This window comes from Aplysia californica, unplaced genomic scaffold (genome assembly GCF_000002075.1).
Source record: "Aplysia californica isolate F4 #8 unplaced genomic scaffold, AplCal3.0 scaffold01011, whole genome shotgun sequence".
Taxonomy (NCBI): Eukaryota; Metazoa; Mollusca; class Gastropoda; order Aplysiida; family Aplysiidae; genus Aplysia; species Aplysia californica.
In genome coordinates, this window is record NW_004798281.1 from 146,596 (window position 1) to 167,514 (window position 20,919).

At 41.5% G+C, this 20,919-nt stretch overlaps 1 long non-coding RNA gene and 1 other non-coding gene across 3 annotated transcripts; one reads left to right on the top strand and one right to left on the bottom strand.

Moving 5' to 3' along the window:
* Positions 1 to 4,605: 4,605 nt before the first annotated feature.
* On the bottom strand, positions 4,606 to 14,980 carry LOC101862694. Of its 2 annotated transcripts, none has more exons than XR_001185380.2 (2): positions 14,896 to 14,980; positions 4,606 to 5,372 (listed from the first exon to the last, which is right to left on the bottom strand). It is a non-coding gene; the product is annotated as an uncharacterized LOC101862694 (long non-coding RNA). The 2 variants fall into 2 exon arrangements; XR_004859304.1 differs by having other exon boundaries at positions 14,820 to 14,967.
* Positions 14,981 to 15,249: 269 nt separating this feature from the next.
* TRNAP-AGG lies at positions 15,250 to 15,321 on the top strand. Its single transcript has one exon. It is a non-coding gene; the product is annotated as a tRNA-Pro (tRNA).
* Positions 15,322 to 20,919: the final 5,598 nt, after the last annotated feature.

A 20,919-nucleotide genomic window follows, 5' to 3' on the forward strand; every position in this document is an offset into this window, starting at 1 on the left:
TTAATGTGTCGATGTGCTTTTCTGACTTTTTCTTGAATAAAAAAAGATGATCAGCCTAGGGTGATGAGGGTACGAAATCTGACGGCTAGCTTGTTTTCAAAGTGCTACAGTGGCACCCTAGCACAGAAACATCCCCTGTTCACCAGAGATGTGAAATTTGCCCATTGCCTAGCACCCTGATCTTACAATACAACCAAAAAACAACTCCCCGAATCATTGTTACATGCAGGGGGAAGGGGGAGGGGGCATTGGTTGATTGTGCTCAATACACATCGATGGGCTAGGGTTGAGGGGGAAGCAAAGATGTTCAATTCTTTCTGGTTTTACCAGTCAAACAGTTGTCCCTATGAGTTTCAAGCACTGGTGGCTATGGATTCGTAATAGTGACGCATCCCATTACCAGAAAGGCACTAGGATAGCACTAGAGGATATGAAGTTTTGACCGGTGCTCGTCGACTGGACAGGCGACCCTTGATTCTTTCAAGTATGACTATGAAGGCTCTCTGCTGAACTCTTCCCACACCCCTTAAAACTTAAAAATTGTCCTGTCTAGGACAGTTGTTTTTTTTTTGGGGGGGGGGCCTCCCTTGCTATTCCTTTCCTTCTTGAACAGGTTTAATTATATTTCTATACATGTAGTGAATAGTGCAGTCAAAAATTTGTGGCCCTGCTTATTGTCAAATATTTCCTCAACTTTCGAGCATAAGCGCTCCAGCTTTTGCACAAGGACTTTAATCAATTTGTGTTAACAGATCAATACTTTGGTAAACACCTGCCTGTTACTGTTAGCTGTATTAGATTCTAGAAAATTCCTTGATGAATAATACTAATTAATGAAAAAACCCAAATGTTTGGTTTCTACAAATTTTAAAAGGTTTACAGCTGTGGCAATATTACTGTTAAAGTTTTAAAAAAGCAAGTCCGTCTTTTTTTTTTCTAATCGAGACACTAATTCACTATGCTTTTATGAACGCATGTTTTGAGTACCTCTAGTGTGAAGAAGTGTTCACTATATAAAATTAATTTCTTGTAACAAGTTTTGCTACTAACTACTAAAAAGTGTCATTGATAAGTTAAATGAGAATGTGACGTAGATCGTATCACTAGCCGTGCGACTGTGATTCAACCGCCTATGTGCTTAGTAGAGACAAATTTTTCAGGAGAAGCAAAAAACTGCTTTATTTCTTTATGCTCGGAACTCATACCTATGAATCTGAAATTCAGACATATAATATAATATGATGTGGGACGATGGTCCGTAACTCGTAACTATTTTTTCAAAAAGCTTTCTTACACAAGTTACTGGACATGGGCGGTTTAGACCTACCAAAATCTACGTGATTCAACCTCTTAAGTGACAATATGACTGTCTAGGCGTTTGCATCATGTTTTATCATCCCTCGACGAGTGCCAATGGTCACTTGGGCGTTTGAGTAAACGACAAAAGCAAATCATAATACCTGTAGATCTAGTTTATTAAGAGTATGGTAATTATAAAGTTAAGAGTAATTATTTCAGTAGTGATTCGGTTGGGTCTTCTGGGGCAGGACTGTTTTTGGCCTTATGAAGTTGGTTAAAAAATGTTAAAAAGAAACAGTCATCTTAACGTTAAATTTGTACAGGATGTTTTTGTTCAGTGTGTTTAAAGACAACGAACGTTTGTGACAACTGGGTCGTTTTGTTTCAGCCAGGTTTGAATGGTCTAGAAATAGAACAGCAAAGGGGGGTGGGGGCATTGTCTTGCTTTCTTGAAAACGTTCCGGATGATCCATGAGCACATAGACCCGACCATTTTTCAGGGACCTTTTGATTTCGATTACACTACACTGTGTGTGCTGTCCACTTCCATTTGCGTTTGTCCTTTTTCATGGTAGGCCTATTTGCGTTCAACAGTGTTGTTCTATCTGGTACAAATGTCACTGATTGCCTTTGGCAAGATATAAGTACAGCCATCACTGCAACGTAGCATATTTATTGTCTGTAGGCCCCCTCCAGGATGTTACTCACACAAGAAGAGAATTCATTGGCAATCAATGGACCTTCTCCGTTGTGCCAAATGTGACACTTAACATCTTTGGTTACCAAACTTTAAAAAATATAGACAGCTAATTTGGTCCTGTTGTGATATAGTGCAGGAGATGCATCCAATGCCGAACAAACAAATACGCTTCCAAGTCCATGCACACTCGAGGTGCTCTGGTTTCATCAACTGGGTTTTGTGCAAGCTTCTTCTTGGATCCATTCTCCTACCTTGCATACTTCAGAATGATCCTTCAGACATACATACAACAACAAGATGCTCTTTTTTAATATCTCTCTCTAAAGTCGTCTGGGACAATGTGTGACTCTTTCCATTTTTTTGGTACTTTCTATAAAGGCCTCTGAGGCTTTGAAAGTGTTACTTAAGATAGATTTTGCCAGTATTCTGTTTGTAGCAATGGGAAAGCAATTTCGTCAAGTTTGTCAAAGAATTACTTTTCACAAAATTGCTTGTTCTCTTCTGTTCTCTGGTAATTTGACAATCGTGGAGCTCCCACCTCCAAGTCATGTGACCTGTCTTTGCAACAGTCATGAATAACCACTGTGTGAGGGCAGTTGTATACAAACTCATTGTTTTGTATGTGTAGAATGCGTGAGATTTGTTTCAAATTGTAGCATAGAGCTGGAGAATTTTTCGAGGCGAATTTGTTTATGAGTTGCTTTTTTCAAGTGACAAATTAAGTATCACCTACCTAAATCATTGATTCAAGAATGGTACATGACAGACACAGCAAGGGGTGCACATTTAAAGTGAATTAATTAAGAAACGCGAAGTCGCCATAAAAATATTTCAAATAGTTGTATCGAATGAGAAATAATCACCCCTTAGCTGTCAATCATAGATTTAAAAAAAATTCTTTTATGAGTAGCTTTTGCCACAATTTACCGACTTGGTCGAGTAGGTACTATTAACATATTATTCTTTGATGCCATCTTGCCCTTTCTCAAATACACTACCAAACTTACTGATAGATTATGCAAACTGCCTCGACAAAATCTTCTGGCTATCGATAGGGTTCGATCTGAGGCAAAGTTAGCAAAAGGGTGCACTTTGTTTTGATGTCACCCTCCAGTCTGTTTTGACAAAGGCCACATTCATATATGGGTCTCGCCGCCTACGCGACAGGTGAACACCTCAACAAGCCGACGAATCTGCGTGATTCAACCGCCCATTCGCCACAAGACTGTAAAATTGGCACTTGGGTGGTTGAATCACGTGGAAATTGGGGACTGGTGTGATGTAGATGGTTGATATTTACTGGAGGATGAAAACACTTTGCAGTAATATTTAAAACAAAAGATTTTAACATAAAGTGTATCAAACTACATAAAGGGATCAAAAAGAGATTTTTCAAAAATTGTGTCACTTAAAAGCGGTTGAATCATGCTGCTAGCGATATATATATGTAAAGTAAAATGTATGTGAGAAAAGTTTTTTTTAATCCAGCCTCCATTTTTGTGGGAAAATATTAGTTTGTATTAAGTTATAACAAACTAATACAAACTGCTGTGCAAAGTATGGATGACACTGATTCACTCGTTAAAGAGAAAATATGTCGTTTCTCTATTTGAGGATAAGTTGTGCCTCGAATTTTTGAAGGCACTATTGTTTTATTGATAGTAGGCTTGATAATAGGTAGAGACCCGAGTGTTTGAATCAGTTTCAGTGGTGTAGCAGTTGGTGCTTTGCTGATGCACGCAGGAGACATGGGTTCGATTCCTGTGTGGGGGAGAATTTTTATTGAGTAACCCCATCTTTCTGCCAACGGTTGGCCCTGACAGCGACAGGCAAAGTTAAGGCATACCACATCCTTCAGCTTCAAATGATGTCAATGGGAGCATAAAACTTCTACTACATGTATTACATTTTGTAGGACATTGGACTATTTAAAAAAAGTTTTTGGAGGTACACTTCATCATCCTGACCATTGATACAAACAAGTCTTCCCCTTACTTACGTTCTTCAACTACAGTGATACCAAGGCTAAGGACTCAGCTACAGTATAACAACGATAGCTCGAATTTGTCGGGACCTGCCTCGGTAGTTTTGGGGATATCTTTCAAAGATAAAGAAAAGTGAAAAAAAAACGACCACAGGCACAGTTCGACGGATGCGTGATTTTTTAGTCCTCTGTGCTAGATCTATCTTTGTTATACTGTATAGAGATAATAGTTGTAGGCCGATGTGTAACTGTAACAAGCCATGGACGACTGGAAAAAAGTTTGATTGAACATAGATTTGATTTTGAATTTTCATTCTAGATCTATCAGTACAAGTTTCTTGTAACCAACAGTACCAGAATAGAGGACATTTAAAGTAAGCGTTTTCATATATTATCCCCCTCTTTACCAGGCAGGGCCTGAAGTGAATCAAAAAGGCAGTCCACATTTTACCAAGACAGCTAAGAATCTCGAAAACAAATGCAACTGTACTCAATTTACACAACAACTGAAGATAACCAGTCCATGTCTCTGTGAAACAGGTCTTTGGTATTGATAACAATAACAACAGACGTTGAGATGTACATGTACAACATGTAATGTCATAATATGATACCAAAAAAGTTTTTAAAAACTTTGAAAAGCAAACAACTTTTATTCTTCTCTACAATGTCCTCAATAATGACACTGACAAATGCTAAAAAATCACCTTGACTTAACATTCTTATTCTTCCACCAAATGCTAAATCTCTTTCCCAATTCTTCCAGCCACCCAGTTATGCGCCATAGCTGTTCTGTCCACTGTACGAGCGCACTGCCGAGGCTCCACTCGGTACCACTGCATGGCTTTCTGAACATTGCCCTTGGAATAATCCTCTTTCCAAATCTTTCGCTTCACAAGTTTCTTCATTTGTTTATGCCGTGGGTGATCGCTGCATTCGACGTGTTTCCTGCCATGACGCCACACAAAGTAGCAGCCGGGACAAATAAGTCGAGGTCTGAGAGCGGCGTTGTAACCACGTGTGATTGTCACTAGTGGGCCGAGTGAGTTCACCAGCAATGGGGAACGGTGAACGTTACTGCCACTGGTCGATCTTAGTTGGAAAGGATGAGAAGAGACCTTTGTAGTTAAACTGACACTTTTTGTTGCAACAAGTCGATCGGTGTGAAATAATGTGGAAGATGCTGCAGTAGAGAGGGCCTGTGTGAATGGTCTATGTAATAAATTGGAGTGACTCAAGCAGGTCTTGCTAGATTGTACCAGGAGACGGCTCACAGCTTGGAAAGGGGACCACATCATGCACCGACACTTTCACACTTGGACAACTGTAAATCAAAGGATTGAGCTAGCAAAAACCTCTGTCACCATCAGTTCTACAGCTCCAGGTTTGCTGAAATGTAAAAAGAAAAAAATGGATTACACAGGGGCGATAGAGATGGTACAGTGGAACTCGGATTCAACGAATTTGTCGGGCCTGACCTTCCATTTCTTTAAATCCGAGTGTCGGTTGTAGCGGTAACAAACATGAGGTATTTGTGTAGATAATTACAGGCACCAAGCAACTACTGTGTAATTTATGATGTATTCGACTCCCTCAATCAAAAGTAGTTTGGTTTCAAATGAGAGACACGTTCGTTGTTTCTTTGGCGCCAAACCGAAGAAATGCAGGAAAATTCTGAGAAAATGCACTGAACTCTACCAAACATATGCTGTGCAAAAGGTCTGATTAGTTCAAAAGAACTCCTGGTCATCTATCATCTATGACGTATTGTTTGCTGAACATGTTGGTCTGCTGTGTATAGAGCCTAGCATATATATATATATATATATATATGTAACAACATTTGATTAAACAGACCAGCGCGCAATTCATATGTAGATCTAGATCTATGTGAAGACTAGCTTCATTGTAATATAATTTTCAGTATCCAGGGGTAAAAACGTCCGTGAGTACTACAGTTGCGCTGCCCCCCCCCCCCCCCCCCCCCCCCCATCCAACCACGACGCACATTAAGATATATATATATATGAGTGCATGCCAGCAACCCGAGTGTTGGTACCGGTAGGAAAGTATTGAAAGAAGGCCGTTGAGTTGTCGGCCATATAAGAATAAACAATCACAGTGTGTATTTCGACACTGACACAATCCTTCTAAAGAACAATTTTTCCCTCTTTAAAAACATTTAGTGCATGTCGATTTACGTCAGGAAACGAAACAATCATGGTTGGTTTTCACCATTCTATAAATAGAAAAATAGAATCCAATTTTATGCAAACTGCAATGATGCATTGGTCCAAAAAGAAAAAGGCCCACAAAGTACAGTTCTCTCATTCATGCTAGGGTAGAAGGACACACGTGTCCGAATATATACACAGGAGCTTAACCTTCCCAGAACGTCAATATTTACTAGCAACTGGTACATCGTAACCCAAAAATAGACTGGACCTTTAAATAAAGTAAAATATGTCGTGTCCCATTTTTGGGTCCTACTTGTTTTAGAGGGGAAACAAATTCCTGATTGATCCGCCATGAGTTTTTAAATGTGACCTGCAACATGATGAGTGTTTGGCTGAGGACAATGACAACTGTGGTAAATAATTGTTATATATTCTAAGACATACAGTAGTCTCCACCTAAACGTACAGTGCTCGGGAGGGCTCCTTAGCGTGTGTTTATATGGAGCGTGCGTTATATGAACCTTTGCAAAGGGAGGAAGGGACGCAGTCATCTCATTGCCTTGATATTCTAGTGACCTTCCTTTGGGGTGGGGGTCACTTAAGACTTAGGGCAGATAATGTGACAACACGTGACTGTTTTGTAAAAGATTCCCCGACTGCGGTTAAGACTTCAAAGGCGTTGAATAATGTGTGTGTGTGTGTATGTGGGAGGGGGGTCTGGGGGAGGGGCAGAAAGACAGACTCGATGTAATGAAGGCACCATAAAATGTCGGGAACCAATAGCCTAACAAGAAATTGTTGGTGATAGTCATAGAGTCGACTGCCCAGCCACATGGCTTTCCCAGCGACCACCCCTGACCGTAAATTCAAGAACGAGCATTCACGCATGTTGCGCATCATAGGCTTAGGTTTAACTAAACATTAGCCAACACGCAGTCACTCAAACACCAGTCAGAAACCTTCTCTCAAAGAGATGCATTTCCAGTGACCAATCAAATTACGTTTCTGTCCCCCAACCCCCCAACATTTCACCGACCAGTCCTAGACCTATGTGTCTGTGGAAAGTTGGGTGTGAAAACGCTGTCCTTCACTCTCTTTGTTCCACGTAAGGGGCAGTCTCGCCAAATATCCGGTTTTCTAGGCTAGTCTTATAACGCAAGCTGTGCAGATCGTACAGTAGTCGTAGTGAAAATTTCCCTTAGTAAAGCTTTACCTGTCAGCGCGTTTTGCAGATCGGAGCGTGCGTTTAGAGGGAGTGACAGTGCGTTTGTACGTCTAAATTATATAGTAAAAAACCTGTCGATGACGAAAGCGTGTGTTTGAGCAGAGCGTGCTTTTGTATGGCACGTGTTTAGCCAGAGACTACAGTATTTTGGACTGATAAAGTCAACTATGGGCGAGTTCATGTCGTCGGGGGGGAATGAATTAAAAAATCGATCAACTCATCTGGAGATCAACTTAACTGTCGGGACCACAAAAACAACAGGATAACAAAGTGCTTTCCTCTGCTTTATAAATGCTAAATCATTATTTTAATTTTAGTCGGCAACTATGGTAAAAATGATGGCAACGGGAAAGGTTACCATTAAATATATTATAATATATTTCACTTCATCAATCCCCTCATGCCATGCACATGTGTGTGTGTGGGGTGCGTGTGTGAGAGAGAGAGAGAAGGTGGGGGGGGGGGGGGGGGAGGAGTTTGCAAGCACCCACTGACAGATACTAACAATACGTGTGAACTCGTAACGTGTACCTCTGCGAAAAACTTACACACTCACTGCACTGATTAAGTTATATTCCTGAGTTCAGTAAAACTATCACTTTTTGCCATTTTCTTTATTCTCACAATGCACAAAGTCCGTTATAGGAACTTTAGATCACTACTAAAATCCCTTGAAAAGTGAATGTTATAGGCAAAAAGAACGTTTTACACCATCTTATACAGTTTAGGAATAACTTTTAAATGGTAACATCTCTAATTGGGACTCCAGACTACCAAAAGTAAATACGCAAAGTAACAATCAAGAATATAGTTTTCAGCCGAGTGTGTTATTAAATTGTTATGCCGAGGTTTTACTGTTATTGTTTACTTCTTTGTCTTCACGTGTCCGTATAGACGCAGCCGTAAATGAAGGCTAAGCGGGAGGAGTTGCACAGACAGCCGGCACTTACCCTGACAAGGTCCACTGAGCAAACTATGTAAGAGTTATAGTAAGGGTTAGAGTTAGGCGTTGTTGGTCAACTGTTGGCTCGCAATTTCCCGTAGCTTGTAATTGAAAACCACCAGAGACACCAACTGCTAAAATGCGTCCCGTAAAAACAGAGGATTAGGCCACCGGTATAGCAGTAGACAAAGGAAAGTGTTTCTTGTGAAACAAGTCTGTTGTTGATACTCGTGTCACTCACTGACTCACTGGAATCTAGTGTCTCATGTCAGACAGTGACAGAGACTGAGAGAGGAAGACAGCGAGTGTCTGATTGTCTCCTGTCAAGGAACGTGCTGAGGACGTAAAAAAACGGGCACAAAATACAGCCAAGATTTATTTTTAAAATCTGGAAAGGAGTTCCGCAGAGGGCCTGCCGACCAACAACACACTAAAGAGGGGGTACTTTGAGCAGATATAGATCTAGATTCCATATAAAAAAATGTTTGGTTCAGTATTTTGCAAAAACATTATGTTTGTGGCTTTAACAGCACCCCCTGTTGTTGGTATTTTATTGTTTTTGCACACATACACCCTCCTTCAAAAACAACAAATCTCTGCCAGTGGGGCTTGCTTTTTGTCAACAGCCTGGATTATTTCGTATTTTTGTCAATTTAAAGGCATTTTCTCTTGCGCTTGACATCGTTGGTAACACATTACGCATGCGAGTTGCTAGGTTTCCGGCTAGATCGAGGTTTGCAGCACAGCACAGCCCTCTCTCGCTTCACACGCTGCGTGTACTTGTAGTGGCATGGCTTGCGTAGGCTTGCTCCATCATAGGGTTACTCTCTCTCTCTCTCTTACTTTTTGCACATTGTTAACGAGCATTTGTCTGAGCTATAACCGGTTGGGCTCCGATGAGGCCCTGTTAAGTATTATTGCCGATAACTTTTAATATAGACAAAGAGTAGGAAAAATCGGGAATTCAAAAAATCCCTGTTATTACCAGATCCCTGTTATTACCGGGGCTGTTTTATATGGTTTCCACTGTACTGCTATTGCGCAATCAAACAAACACGCAAGTCGGGTATAAGATATATAACGGAATATTGCTGCTGCTGTGTTTAGCACCAAAAAAAAATTTAATTACACAAAACCTCTCCAGTTGAGAAAGTTGTTGGTGATCTAGATAAACAAAGAATGGGAGAGCCCACGTGAACCAACAATGAAGGCCGGAGAGAATGAGTGGGGAGGGTGTGGCATGCACAGACAAAAGCTGAAGCAGAACGCATCACGTGACAGGCCAGCTTAGTCTAGATTATCTAGGCCTACCATGCCTCTCACTTCTCCGATGCAGGGATGGAGAGGTTACAACGCTGTATGTATCAATAGAAGATGGAGAGAATGTGAGACGTGCGTAAGCAGACGGAACGGACCACAGGGTATGGAGGGGTGGGGGACAACTCAGCGGGCGAGTTAGCCTAAAGCCAGAGCCCTTTCTTTCTGATCGCCAACTCCGAGCTGTCAACATTGCTAGCGGTAGAGACAGAAACCTGATTCGATTTTTGATCAAGTAAGACCTAGAGGTCATGTTGAACAAAATCATCATCAGAGGAGATACAAAGAGTAAAGAGGAATAAACAGAGCACAAAAGTCATAGATTAGGCCTACTTTATTATTTCCCTTGAATTTACTACTGGATCCTGTATAACGAAAATCCTGCTATAACAGACATATATTATTATTATATTTCGGGAAGGACTTCCATAACGAGCGACCACCCCATCAAACACAATAAAGAAGAGGCCTAACCCTACCCCTAGATCTACCCCTACCCCTCAATTTTGCTGTCTCATAGTGATCGCTCGTTACGGAAGTCCTCCCATATTTCGCACCGGTCCCCTCCCTCTCATAACAGGATTCCATCATCATAGTCAAATTGTAGTTTAGCCTATAGTTTGCTCAGTTAATCTTGTCACGATAAGTGCCGGCCCTCTGCGGAATTCCTCTCAAAATCTGGTACTTAACCCTCATCCTGCGGGAGCCGGGTTTATGTAGCCCAATAAGCCTATTTCGGCACCTCGCCTGCGTTCTGGTCCCGAGTCAGTGTAGCTCCTGGGTCAGCGCACGCGCAGCGCGCATCCTCTTACGTGTCATTCGGGTCCCGAGTCGGATCCCCATTCACGCAGGTCAAGTGTGTGTGCGTCTGTCTGCTTGAGTTTGTATGCGTTTGTGGCATTCTTCTAGAACCACCTGCGTTGGTTCGTAATCGAGTCATACGTCTCATTCAAAACATGCCAAGTTGATAGCTCTAAATGTTCGTCCAATGAAATTATAGAAGAAATTGACCCACTTAGAAATGAGGAGCTCGAAAGGATAGTCAGGAAACAAGACTTCCATTTTTCTATACAAAATATTTCAAATGAGCTTGATTTTGTATGAAATGATACTACCTGATAAAAAATGAGCTTGTTTGATAGTTTTGAATACCCTTGTGCAGGTACAAAGAACAATTTGAGTGTAAAACATTCGGAAATTGACCTAAATTATCCCTTTTCGAACCTCAGGTCATTCATAACAACAAGAGCGTCCAGAAAGGTTATTCACATGGGCGTAACTACTCGTAATATCTTATCAGCTTGAGAGAGGGGGTTATTCATGTGTTTGTAACACTTTATAAATAGAATGCTATGAAGGATAGAGCGTTATTTTCATCATCAGTTAACACACTCCCGCGGTATTCATGGCGAAAACACACGTTTCCCAGCGCGCGCGCTGTACACCAACAGTACACACTGAGTGACCCCGGCCCAGCGGCCTGCGCGGCACGTCCGACGTAATCGGTTGCTGATCTCGGCGTCACTTTTCGCCCGATTCTGTTACTTTTAGTTCGTGTGACTCAGCAGCCCGCCGGAGCTCCCCGTCTCGGGGTCACGGGGTTAATGAGCCCTGAGGCGACTTTGCCGGTGTCTGTTAGGAAGTTTGCATTTTTGACTATGTTTAAAACGATATAACTTCTTCCCCATCCCACATAGCAAACCATTACGCGGATGTACTAAAAGCTCAATGTCTAGAGATTTATTCTGCGTTAGAATGGTTAATTTCTGTGCCTTAGTTTTTGTTCTAGGCAAGTCTTTGTAGAGTACCCAATTTGTCCTATTTTAGTTACAAACTTATGAATAAATGATTGTTAATTTAAAAAAGGCACGACAGATCTCTCCAAAATCTGTGTTTAAACTGACTACGAATATCATGTCTTTTACCATGAGAAATCTTAAATCTGCGCTAGTAGAAATAGTCAAGTTATAAGAGAAGAAAGATGCACATCTGCATTTTTTAACTAAAGATGATCAGCGTTAGCTCTTATTTTACTATTAAACAAGAGAAAGTTACACTGCGTTTGTTCATGAATCACACTGTGTCTGTGGCGGCCTGCATACAACTAAAAAGATATAATATAGAATCTAAGCAATTAAAAAAACCCACAAAACCGTGTAAATACATGGGTAGAGATAAACTTCTTGTATGGAATAAAAATAATGACAACATTCTTAGTTTTTGTGTCGGAAATATGCGCGGACACAATTATGAATGTAAAGAAATCAGTCACATTGTCAGTCAGGGCTCCCCTTTACGCACATATGTGCGTATATTACCCCTTAAACCTGCAGATTACCCCCTTAAAGTTTTGGTGGTGCGTGAGCGTTACTCTTTAAAATTTCGTTTCGGGGGTTTGCATACGCTTTAAGACGTAGGTGGTGTGCGTCTGAAAATCATCATTTTCCCCCTTCTCTACCCCGAAGCCGAGTCAATGATTTGACAACACACCCACACACATGACACCGCCGTCACCTTTTGTCTGTCTATGACTGTGTCAGAAGCAGTCCACCAAGAATCTACTTATTACTTATCAGCTGCGCGAAGTTTCCGGCGACACCGGCCTTTCTTGAGCAGAGAAGCTCTGCCCACATTCTGGTCGCTCGCATTATATTCGCCGGTGTCATGCCTTGAGTTTACCCTTGCCGAGAGATTAGATTACCCCCATCCTTCTTTAGCACACTAGATCTAGTAAACATGAACAGTCCACCATCGAAAGACAGGGATGGCTTTGCAGAATAATGAATTAGTTTATTTTCCAAACCTGCCACTCATCCCGAAGTAATCGGGACATCCAGCTTTTTTTGCCCCAAATTTCAAGCATCACGATTTTCCCGATTTTGATCGCGTGTATCCCGATTTATTTATTTTTGTTCCGTCTGTTGTGCCGGATTTTTCAAAAATCTTACTCTGCCTTCTTTTCTGTAGAGGGAAGCATTCGTTAAATTTTTTGTCAGCAGAAACTAGGAACACTATTTTCCGAAATGTCGATGCCGAGTTTAGTAGTTGTGTTAGATCTTTGCACACACGTGTTATTTCAAGTACATTATAATAGAAGTAGTATTGGCTTGGCATTCCGACTTGGGACATTCTCAAGATCTAGGCTCTAGATCATTTTCGCGTTTATTTTTGTTTCAACTCGCAAATCTCCGATGATGGCCTAATAACTGTTTAGTCTAAATTGCGACGCACAAATGACCAATATTATTCGTAGTTCTGCTGATGCTTTCAATTCAAGCTTTGTCCGACTAAAACTGCTTCAATCGCTCGTTCGCACCACGTGAGTGAGTTCCGCATGTGTCGGGGACTGTTGACGGGGTCAATTTAAGTTCATGCACACCGGCTGAAACGTCTTTCGGGACTTATCCAGTGGGGGCGTGTAAAACACTTAAACCAGGAGAGCTTGACGTGATATTTCTGGATTTAAAAAAAATAATGGTAAAACACACACAGGCACGCGTATGCGCGCGCACACACACACACGCACACGCGCACACACACACACACAGACAGACACACACACACACACACACACACACATCCCAGGAAATTTCTAAAGTCAGTTTGGCAGTGACCTTGGAGATTTGTCGTTGATCCCGATTTTTTTTTCCCCACCGAGATCCTGACTTTTAGATTTCATAGATTGACAGGTCTGATTTTCTTTGTGTATTAATACAGTCGGAATTGACCCCTTTTGGTTTGTCAACTTTATTTTATTTCTGATTGGTTCAACTATCACCACCCTTCCCCCCTCCAAATGGACACAACTTTAATTGTAGTCAAGATTATTTGCTTTTACAATGAAACCTTAAGTTAATTAAAAATCGTCAGTATTCAATCATAATAATGGTCACTCTGTCTGTGTGAATGTGCGTGCAAGTTAAACGTTTACAAGCAAAAATTCTTACTATAAAATTAGGAGATAATTGACTTTTACCCTTTAAGTTTCTAAAACAAGGGTTTAAATACCCCTTAAGACAGAAAACCAAAGGGTGAAGGAACCTCTTAAGTTGGTCTTAAAAGGGGAGCCCTGTCAGTTATTGCAAATGGTCATAGAAACGAAAAATAAAGCAGGAAAAGTCTGGTGCTAATTCAGTGTCCCTGGAAAGCTAGAAATTATTCTTATAACCCAATTACGAGAAGTCATCCCTATTATTCAGTCAACTCACAAAACCTAGACTTCGCGTTTTAAGAAAAGTAAGGAATTTCTGGAGTGTAACGGATACTGTTCGTGTATTAGATCTACGTTGAAGATGTATTCTAGAACTAAAATCGATTTGTACTTTTCATAGAGAAACTTCAAGGTGACTTTTATCAACTTTCGAGAAAATATGTGAATATTCACGATTATATTAGACACATAAAGTTGAATTTGGAGGAATTACTTCATAGCGAATTGTGTGCCCGATGGATAAAGTTGCAAAATTACAACTTTCTATTATAAGCGCAGATACCATCTTTTCTGAGTATCTGCACCAATGTTATGTCGTTCATGTTCCAAAAGTTCAACAGATTTTGACGATGTCTTTTTTTATATTGATTTTTTTTTCATTCACCCTAGTCCCAAAAAAAATACAATTTAACATTGCCGACTCCAGCGCGTCTAACGGAATAACCTGACAAGTTACAACGTCCGTTCTTTTTAGAGTCTCAAGAGCAGAAATGCATGCTTTGGATGCACTAAATGAGAATTGCCATAAATACAAGGGTACACCTTAAATTGTACGTTGAAAAGTACCAAAAATTAAGTCGGCCCAGACAGAGCGGCGACAGGGAGCTGACCCCCGTGACCCCGACATGATAAGGCGCCCGGCGGGGAACCCCCCACGCCACGGCAACTAAAATTCCACTGCCGGTGCGCCGTGTGATAAGATACGCATCTGGGCACAGATGCAGGATAAGAGTTAAAAGACATATATATCATATAGAATCTAGATCTAGATCTACAATTAATTATCTAAAATGTTCTTGCATGTTTGTAAAGTTTATAAATTATTGTCGGACTTGAATCCTGCTTTCTCCCTGCCTCAGCCTGAGCCTGAGCCCTGAGCCTGAGCATCGAGAGAGTATGATACAAGGAAACGAATGCTCCAGGAAACACGTTCACTGGGAGATAATTTTGAAAGTTTTATCACCTTAAAAAGCAATGCCTAGTCACTGCTGTTTCTTTTCACAATTGTATTAGCTCAAACTCGCTGGAAAAAGTCTAACCTTCCATAAATGTCAGTCAGGGAGACAGTTTGCACAAGGGCGTCGCCATGATTGGAAGGGAAATAACTCTCATCAACTCTCAGACTCTCAGCCCAACGACTCTTTTGCATGCCTACCTGGACGAAGCCCGTAGATTGGAAAAGAATCTTCTTGTCTTCACATTATTCAGCACTTTTGAAGTCTGTAACTTACTTTTCTATGAAATTGTTAACCTGTATGTATTTTAATTTTTCAGAATTAAACTTCTAAGAGAACAATTATGTAGGCCTACCCTTTACTCGACACTACCTTACTGGAAACCCTAACAGTAATAATAAATAGTGATATATATGTATAGGCTCTTCAAATTTCATCGGCTCGTTGGTCTAGGGGTATGATTCTCGCTTAGGGTGCGAGAGGTCCCGGGTTCAAATCCCGGACGAGCCCTATTTTTTTTTCATTTCATTGTTATTGATTGTCTTTATTTCTATTTGGGTTTTTTTTTGTGTGTGTTTTTTTTAGACCTAGGCCTAAGTGTTTTACAGTGCTCGCAACTGCATAAGGTCATATGAGCGTACGGGATACATTAATCATTAATTTTCATATTGTAGGAAACTTTGAATTTTGCACAGGTGGCGGCCGAAGCCTACTCTTATCGATTTTAGACCACAAAGGGATCTTTAACGTGCGCAGCTTGCATACGGGACCTCCGAGATTTTTCACCCTTGACCAAGGAGGCTAGGTGTCCCTACCTATGAAGATCAGGGGTGTGACTGAAAGACAGCGCAGTAAGAAGGAGCCAAGGAGCAGCAGTAGAAAGGCTGCAGAAAGAGTCCAGAGCCCAGAGAAGGGGGCAAAGCATGTGGGAGGGGGGGGGGCAGAAAACGGAGACGAAAGCAGACGACAGAACTTTGATAGAGAGCAGGGATAAGGGGGTGAAAAGAGACAATTACAACATTACTGAGAAGAATGTTTACCGTAGCTACCCAGATTCGAACCCGGGACCTTTGAACGAGAGGCGAACACATTAACCTCTTGGCTACGAGAGCCCCCATTCTTCTGTGAATTACCTATCGATTCCATCTTGTAAAACAGGGGTAAAATTGTCTTATTGCCTCCTCAAATTTAATTTTCTCTGCTTACTGAATCGTTACTCTGCTTTCTATTTGTTTAGGATTCGGATCGTACGCTTACTTGGTGTCCAACCAAGCACAGTTTTCGTGAAATTTGAAAAAAAAAGTCCTTTAAAAAATATAGTTCTCTATGCTGTTTTACATTTTCTCTCTTACATTTTCTTCCTAGGCTGTCGAGAAAGCCCAAGGGGGGGGGGGGGGGGGGGGGGGGTTCCAATTCCAATCACATTTTTTAAAAGTTAATCTATAATACAGTGTAGGCCTATCATGTGAGTCAAAATGGTAGAATGACTCACTTCATAATGATAATGCCTCTCTCAAGACAACTGCGTTGTTTATTAAAAGTTTGCATTTTCCCAGAGTTTAAATACGTGCTCGTTGTATCTGTAAGCCTACCGTTCGCACTCTCAATCCGTTTTATGTTGAAATAGTTGGAAACTTCCTTTAAATAAAATAGAGAAAGGGGGGAGCTCTTGGAAGAGGTTCAGAAAATACATGCACTTCTTTCCGTAGCAGAAATTTCTGTACGTTTAGTTTTTTCGTTTCAAACGTCAAACGTGGCTCAGTGGTGAGTTTCCATCGTTCTTTTCAAAGTGGCACCCTCTCGTGGGTTTATTAAGTAAAGTGGATATGTGAGTGAGGGCGCAGAGGGAGCGAAAAAAGAGAGAGAAGGGGAGACAGAGAGACACACAGAGATAGAGACAGACAGACAGACAGACAGACAAACAGAAAGGCACTGACAGAGCGCGCGAGAGACAGAGAGAGAAAAAGAGACTGTTTGTCTGCAGTATGTGTGTGTGTGTGTGAGAGAGAGACAGAGAGAGAGAGAGAGAGGGGGGGGAGGGAGGGAGAGACAGAGAGAGAGAGAGAGGGAGAGAGAGAGAGAGAGAGAGAGGGAGAGAGAGAGAGAGAGAAGGAGAAGAAGAGGGGGGGGGGGGTGTCGAGAGTAGGCCTGAAAAGCTGTCACGTTGTAATATAATATGCATATATTATTATGCAGCATTTTTTTAAGATAAGGGTATTGTCGGTAGGGACACCAAAGACAAACACATCATTCCTCGATTCAGGCGAGATTGGGGCCAGGCGTCTGGTGGAGGTTTCACGCCGTACAACTATAATCTGTTTCTCTCAACCGATGAATCGCCGTATTGTTTTCATAGTAAATTAAATTAGGGGACTGGTCTGAATGCATGTCCTTTACGCAATAGTGAAAAATATAATTTCAAAGATAAAGGAATTGGGATTGTGTCCGAAGGTGTTGATTTGGGATCAAGGCAACAACAATATGGCAGTGTTCCAGAAGCTTGGCGTAAGTGGGGAAAGGCCATATTTTCTAATCAAATGCGAGAAAGTATTTGCCATGTTCGACTCTCTTCACCTTACGAAAAGCATTAGGAAAAACGGAGAAAAGTGGATGTTTGGTTGACGGCAAGGTGGTATCGTAGAAGTTCATTCAGAACAATGATCATACATAACAAGATAGTCCATTCCTCTCTTTGAGACAATTAAAAAAGTGTCCTCAAAATTCGGTGGTGCCCTCTACGCAAATGCGCACCCTTTGCGAACAGAGTTACCCTACTTGTGTGAAAAAAGATCAAAGTAAAGTGAAACTAACAAGTTTTTGAATAAATAAGAATTCAAATTTCAGAAGAATGCTTCTTTAAATAGGTTACGCTGACAAAAAAAACCTCTTCCAGATAAATTGGCGTGGCTCGATAACATTGAAGTCATCTACAAGGCTGGTTCACTGCCATGCATTGAGGGGTGGGAGTTGACAATTGCATGCCTCTTGGAGCTCTGGAACGATCTCTCAAGCAATTGCCAGATAAAATTCTTCGACCTGACCAATTGCCTGAACCGGGACTGTTTAGAGAAATTGTTCTCTGTCGTTCGGGGGAAGGGTGGTCATTGTGTCAACCCAGATTGTAGGAAGTTTCGATCAGCTCTCACCCAGACTATGGTGGATACGATCTATCTTCCTGGTCGAGACCGCAATTGCCAAGCAGACGTGGACAAGTTCCTCTTGAAATTGGAACATATCACCGCAAAGGGAGCCACCCACGCAGTCAAGACCCGCCTCCATGATCTTCCTCAGATCATCAGGCCGATAGTGCTGAGCTGTGCAAGCGATCTGTGCTAGGAGCCCCAGAAAAGGACATAATTGGAAGTATTTCCGGTTACGTGGCCAAGAAACTGTCTAGAATTGTATGTGACTGTGTAAGAGTGACATCACACTTAAAAGGCAAGAACCAGGCTCCTTTTTCATCTCGGCAAAGCAGTATCCCTACTTAAATGATGGTGGGCTCACGATACCATCTTTGTATATGTACTTCTACGTTGCCTGCAAAGCGCAGAAATCGTCTTTAGAGATAGCATCCCCTCTCCGCGCGTTGCCTCGGGCATGAGATTCAGATTAGTCAAGAAGATGATCGAGGCCACCCAGGACATATATCTCTTGACTGCCGGAGCGATAGGAAGTGCCCACTGAAGTTCCTGTCCATTAACCTCACTACCAGGGGCGGCTCGTGGGTCTAAAAAGTGGGCGTGCACAATTAAGCTATCTTAGGTTGAAGATAGTCAAGGGCATAGTAAATGAGATGGTGTATAATTTTAGGATCCCTTGTTTGGTGAGGGAGAACTTTGTGATTCTATTTTCATTCTTTTTACTTGTGGCTTTGACTTCTAGAACTAAATCTGTTTGTTAGCTAAACGTCAATTTCATTCATCCTGCTTTAGAACTGAACACTCAAGTAATACCTTTCACCACTCCACTACAAAACTGTTCAAAAGCACAACTCATAGGACGATGACTTAAGTGTGTCACGTTCACCTCCCTCAGGTTCACGGTCACAGAGTCACTTAAAATAGCGGCAAGACAATGAACCAGTCACAATTCACTTGAGCACTCCGCTGGATTGCTCCGGGGCTGACATAATTTTGGCATAGAATAGTGCACAGTCTATCGGGTTTATTTTTAGATTGCCTACTGTGGGCTATGTTTCGGCACTATTCAGCAGGAGCACATTTGAGATGTGCCGTCTTATTAATAGTAATGTACCGCCAAACTCGCTACGAGTGTCGTCATCGCTTGGGTTATCCCAAAGAGCGATTTATAGGTCAGGTTTCCACTGTTGAATATCCTGCTATGCACAGATACAGCGCATGAACTTTGGCATGGCATAGTAGATGTTTTACGGCGCTATAGACACAGAAATGACCATTACGGCGCCAGTGAGAAACGTATTTTGATATAATATTTGGCTAGTGTTTGTTTCTGGCGTCTTTTATTTTGTTATTGTAGGTGTTTTACGTAATAGAACATTAAAATTTTGGGCGGCACTGCACGACCGTGCTCAATGGACGAACCGCGCCTGCTCACTACCACCAGACTTCATTACTTTTTGAGGTGCCTCAACCGAGACTCTGACTCTGTTGGCTACAAATTGGCTGCGAGGAGGAAAGATTCAACCTTCGCACATATACATGTATATAAAGAAAAATAAAACCAAGTCCTCTCTTATTTTGTTAGATCTATATCATATTAACAAATTAATGTTATATTTACCACTATCAAAGTTTCAATCAATACTGCATGTTTCCTCTCGGTCAGTACAATTATTAGCCTGTCTTTTTTGTCACGTTATGCACGCATTTATTGATCAACTTCACCACATACCATTCCTTTCGACGTATTAACTGAGATGACTCCTCCCACTCGTGAAACAGGTTCGAGGCACTGAGTCACCGATCTCGCGCCAATAACATTGTTTGTATTGTACGGGAGTGAGAGCTATAGAAACAATCAGCGTCATTATCAAGATAAAAACAAAATGAAGCAATGAAGCCTTTTTCCAGTGCGACCTGTTCTGACCCCCCCCCCCCCCCCGGAGCTCCTTCTACGTTGAAAGTGATCATCATTGGCTTAAAGTTAAAGAGCAGAACATGCTACACATGATTTTGTGCGGTTGTTTCCCCTGAAGACCCATCCCGCACCCTTTTACAAACATTAATTTGTGCACAGTTCGATTCTACTTTACCACGTACTGCCTGTAAACACGTGAAACAGTGGAGAGAAAAAACTTGCCTCTCGGACTCCCAACAGTAAAGTCGTGGGTTCGAATCCCATTTTGTCTTTTGGAGAGGCATTTTAGGCCTACACGTATTTTCCTCACTTCGCCTAGTTAGAAATTGGACAGCGAAAGATCTTGTCAATCTGTTAGTATTTGAGTTTATCAGCTGCTAGCTCGGTGTGCTTCCCGAGAAGCTGAGAATGTCTCTGGGTTTTGTTGGTTCTGCTGGGCTAATAATACAATGTGAAGCGTATATAGCTTTCTGTCGAGCGGGGACATGCACTATACAATAAATAAATGCTGTAATCTACATATTGCGTACCAATGGTAGTACCATCGAGGAATTGGTTTTTCACTACACTTGAATTTATCTTGTGGTCAAGGGGTTTATAAATAGAATATTATTCTACTGGGGTCCTTTCTTTTGGTTTATATAGTAGTACTGACGGCGTGTTGTCATGACGCACCAGGTGACCCCGAACGGTCAATCAAAACCAACAACGACAGATTCGGAAAAGATTAAAGTTACAGGTAGCCTATTGGGTGCCTGGTAGAGTTTTTCTTTCTTTGTTTTTAATTTGGTATTTTACCTAGGGTCTGGCGTTTTCAGTGCACTTTGTAGACAGCTATGGGCGTTGATTTTTATCGGCTTTTACTTAAACCAAATGAAGGCGAAGTGTGCACACTCATACATGTACACACATTCAACAATTGGGTGTGTGACGCATACATATACACATACACACACACATATGCGCGCCAACGCACACTCACACACTCACAAAACCCGATACACACATTATATTATATATATATTTTTAAAAAAATTATGTATACGTAAT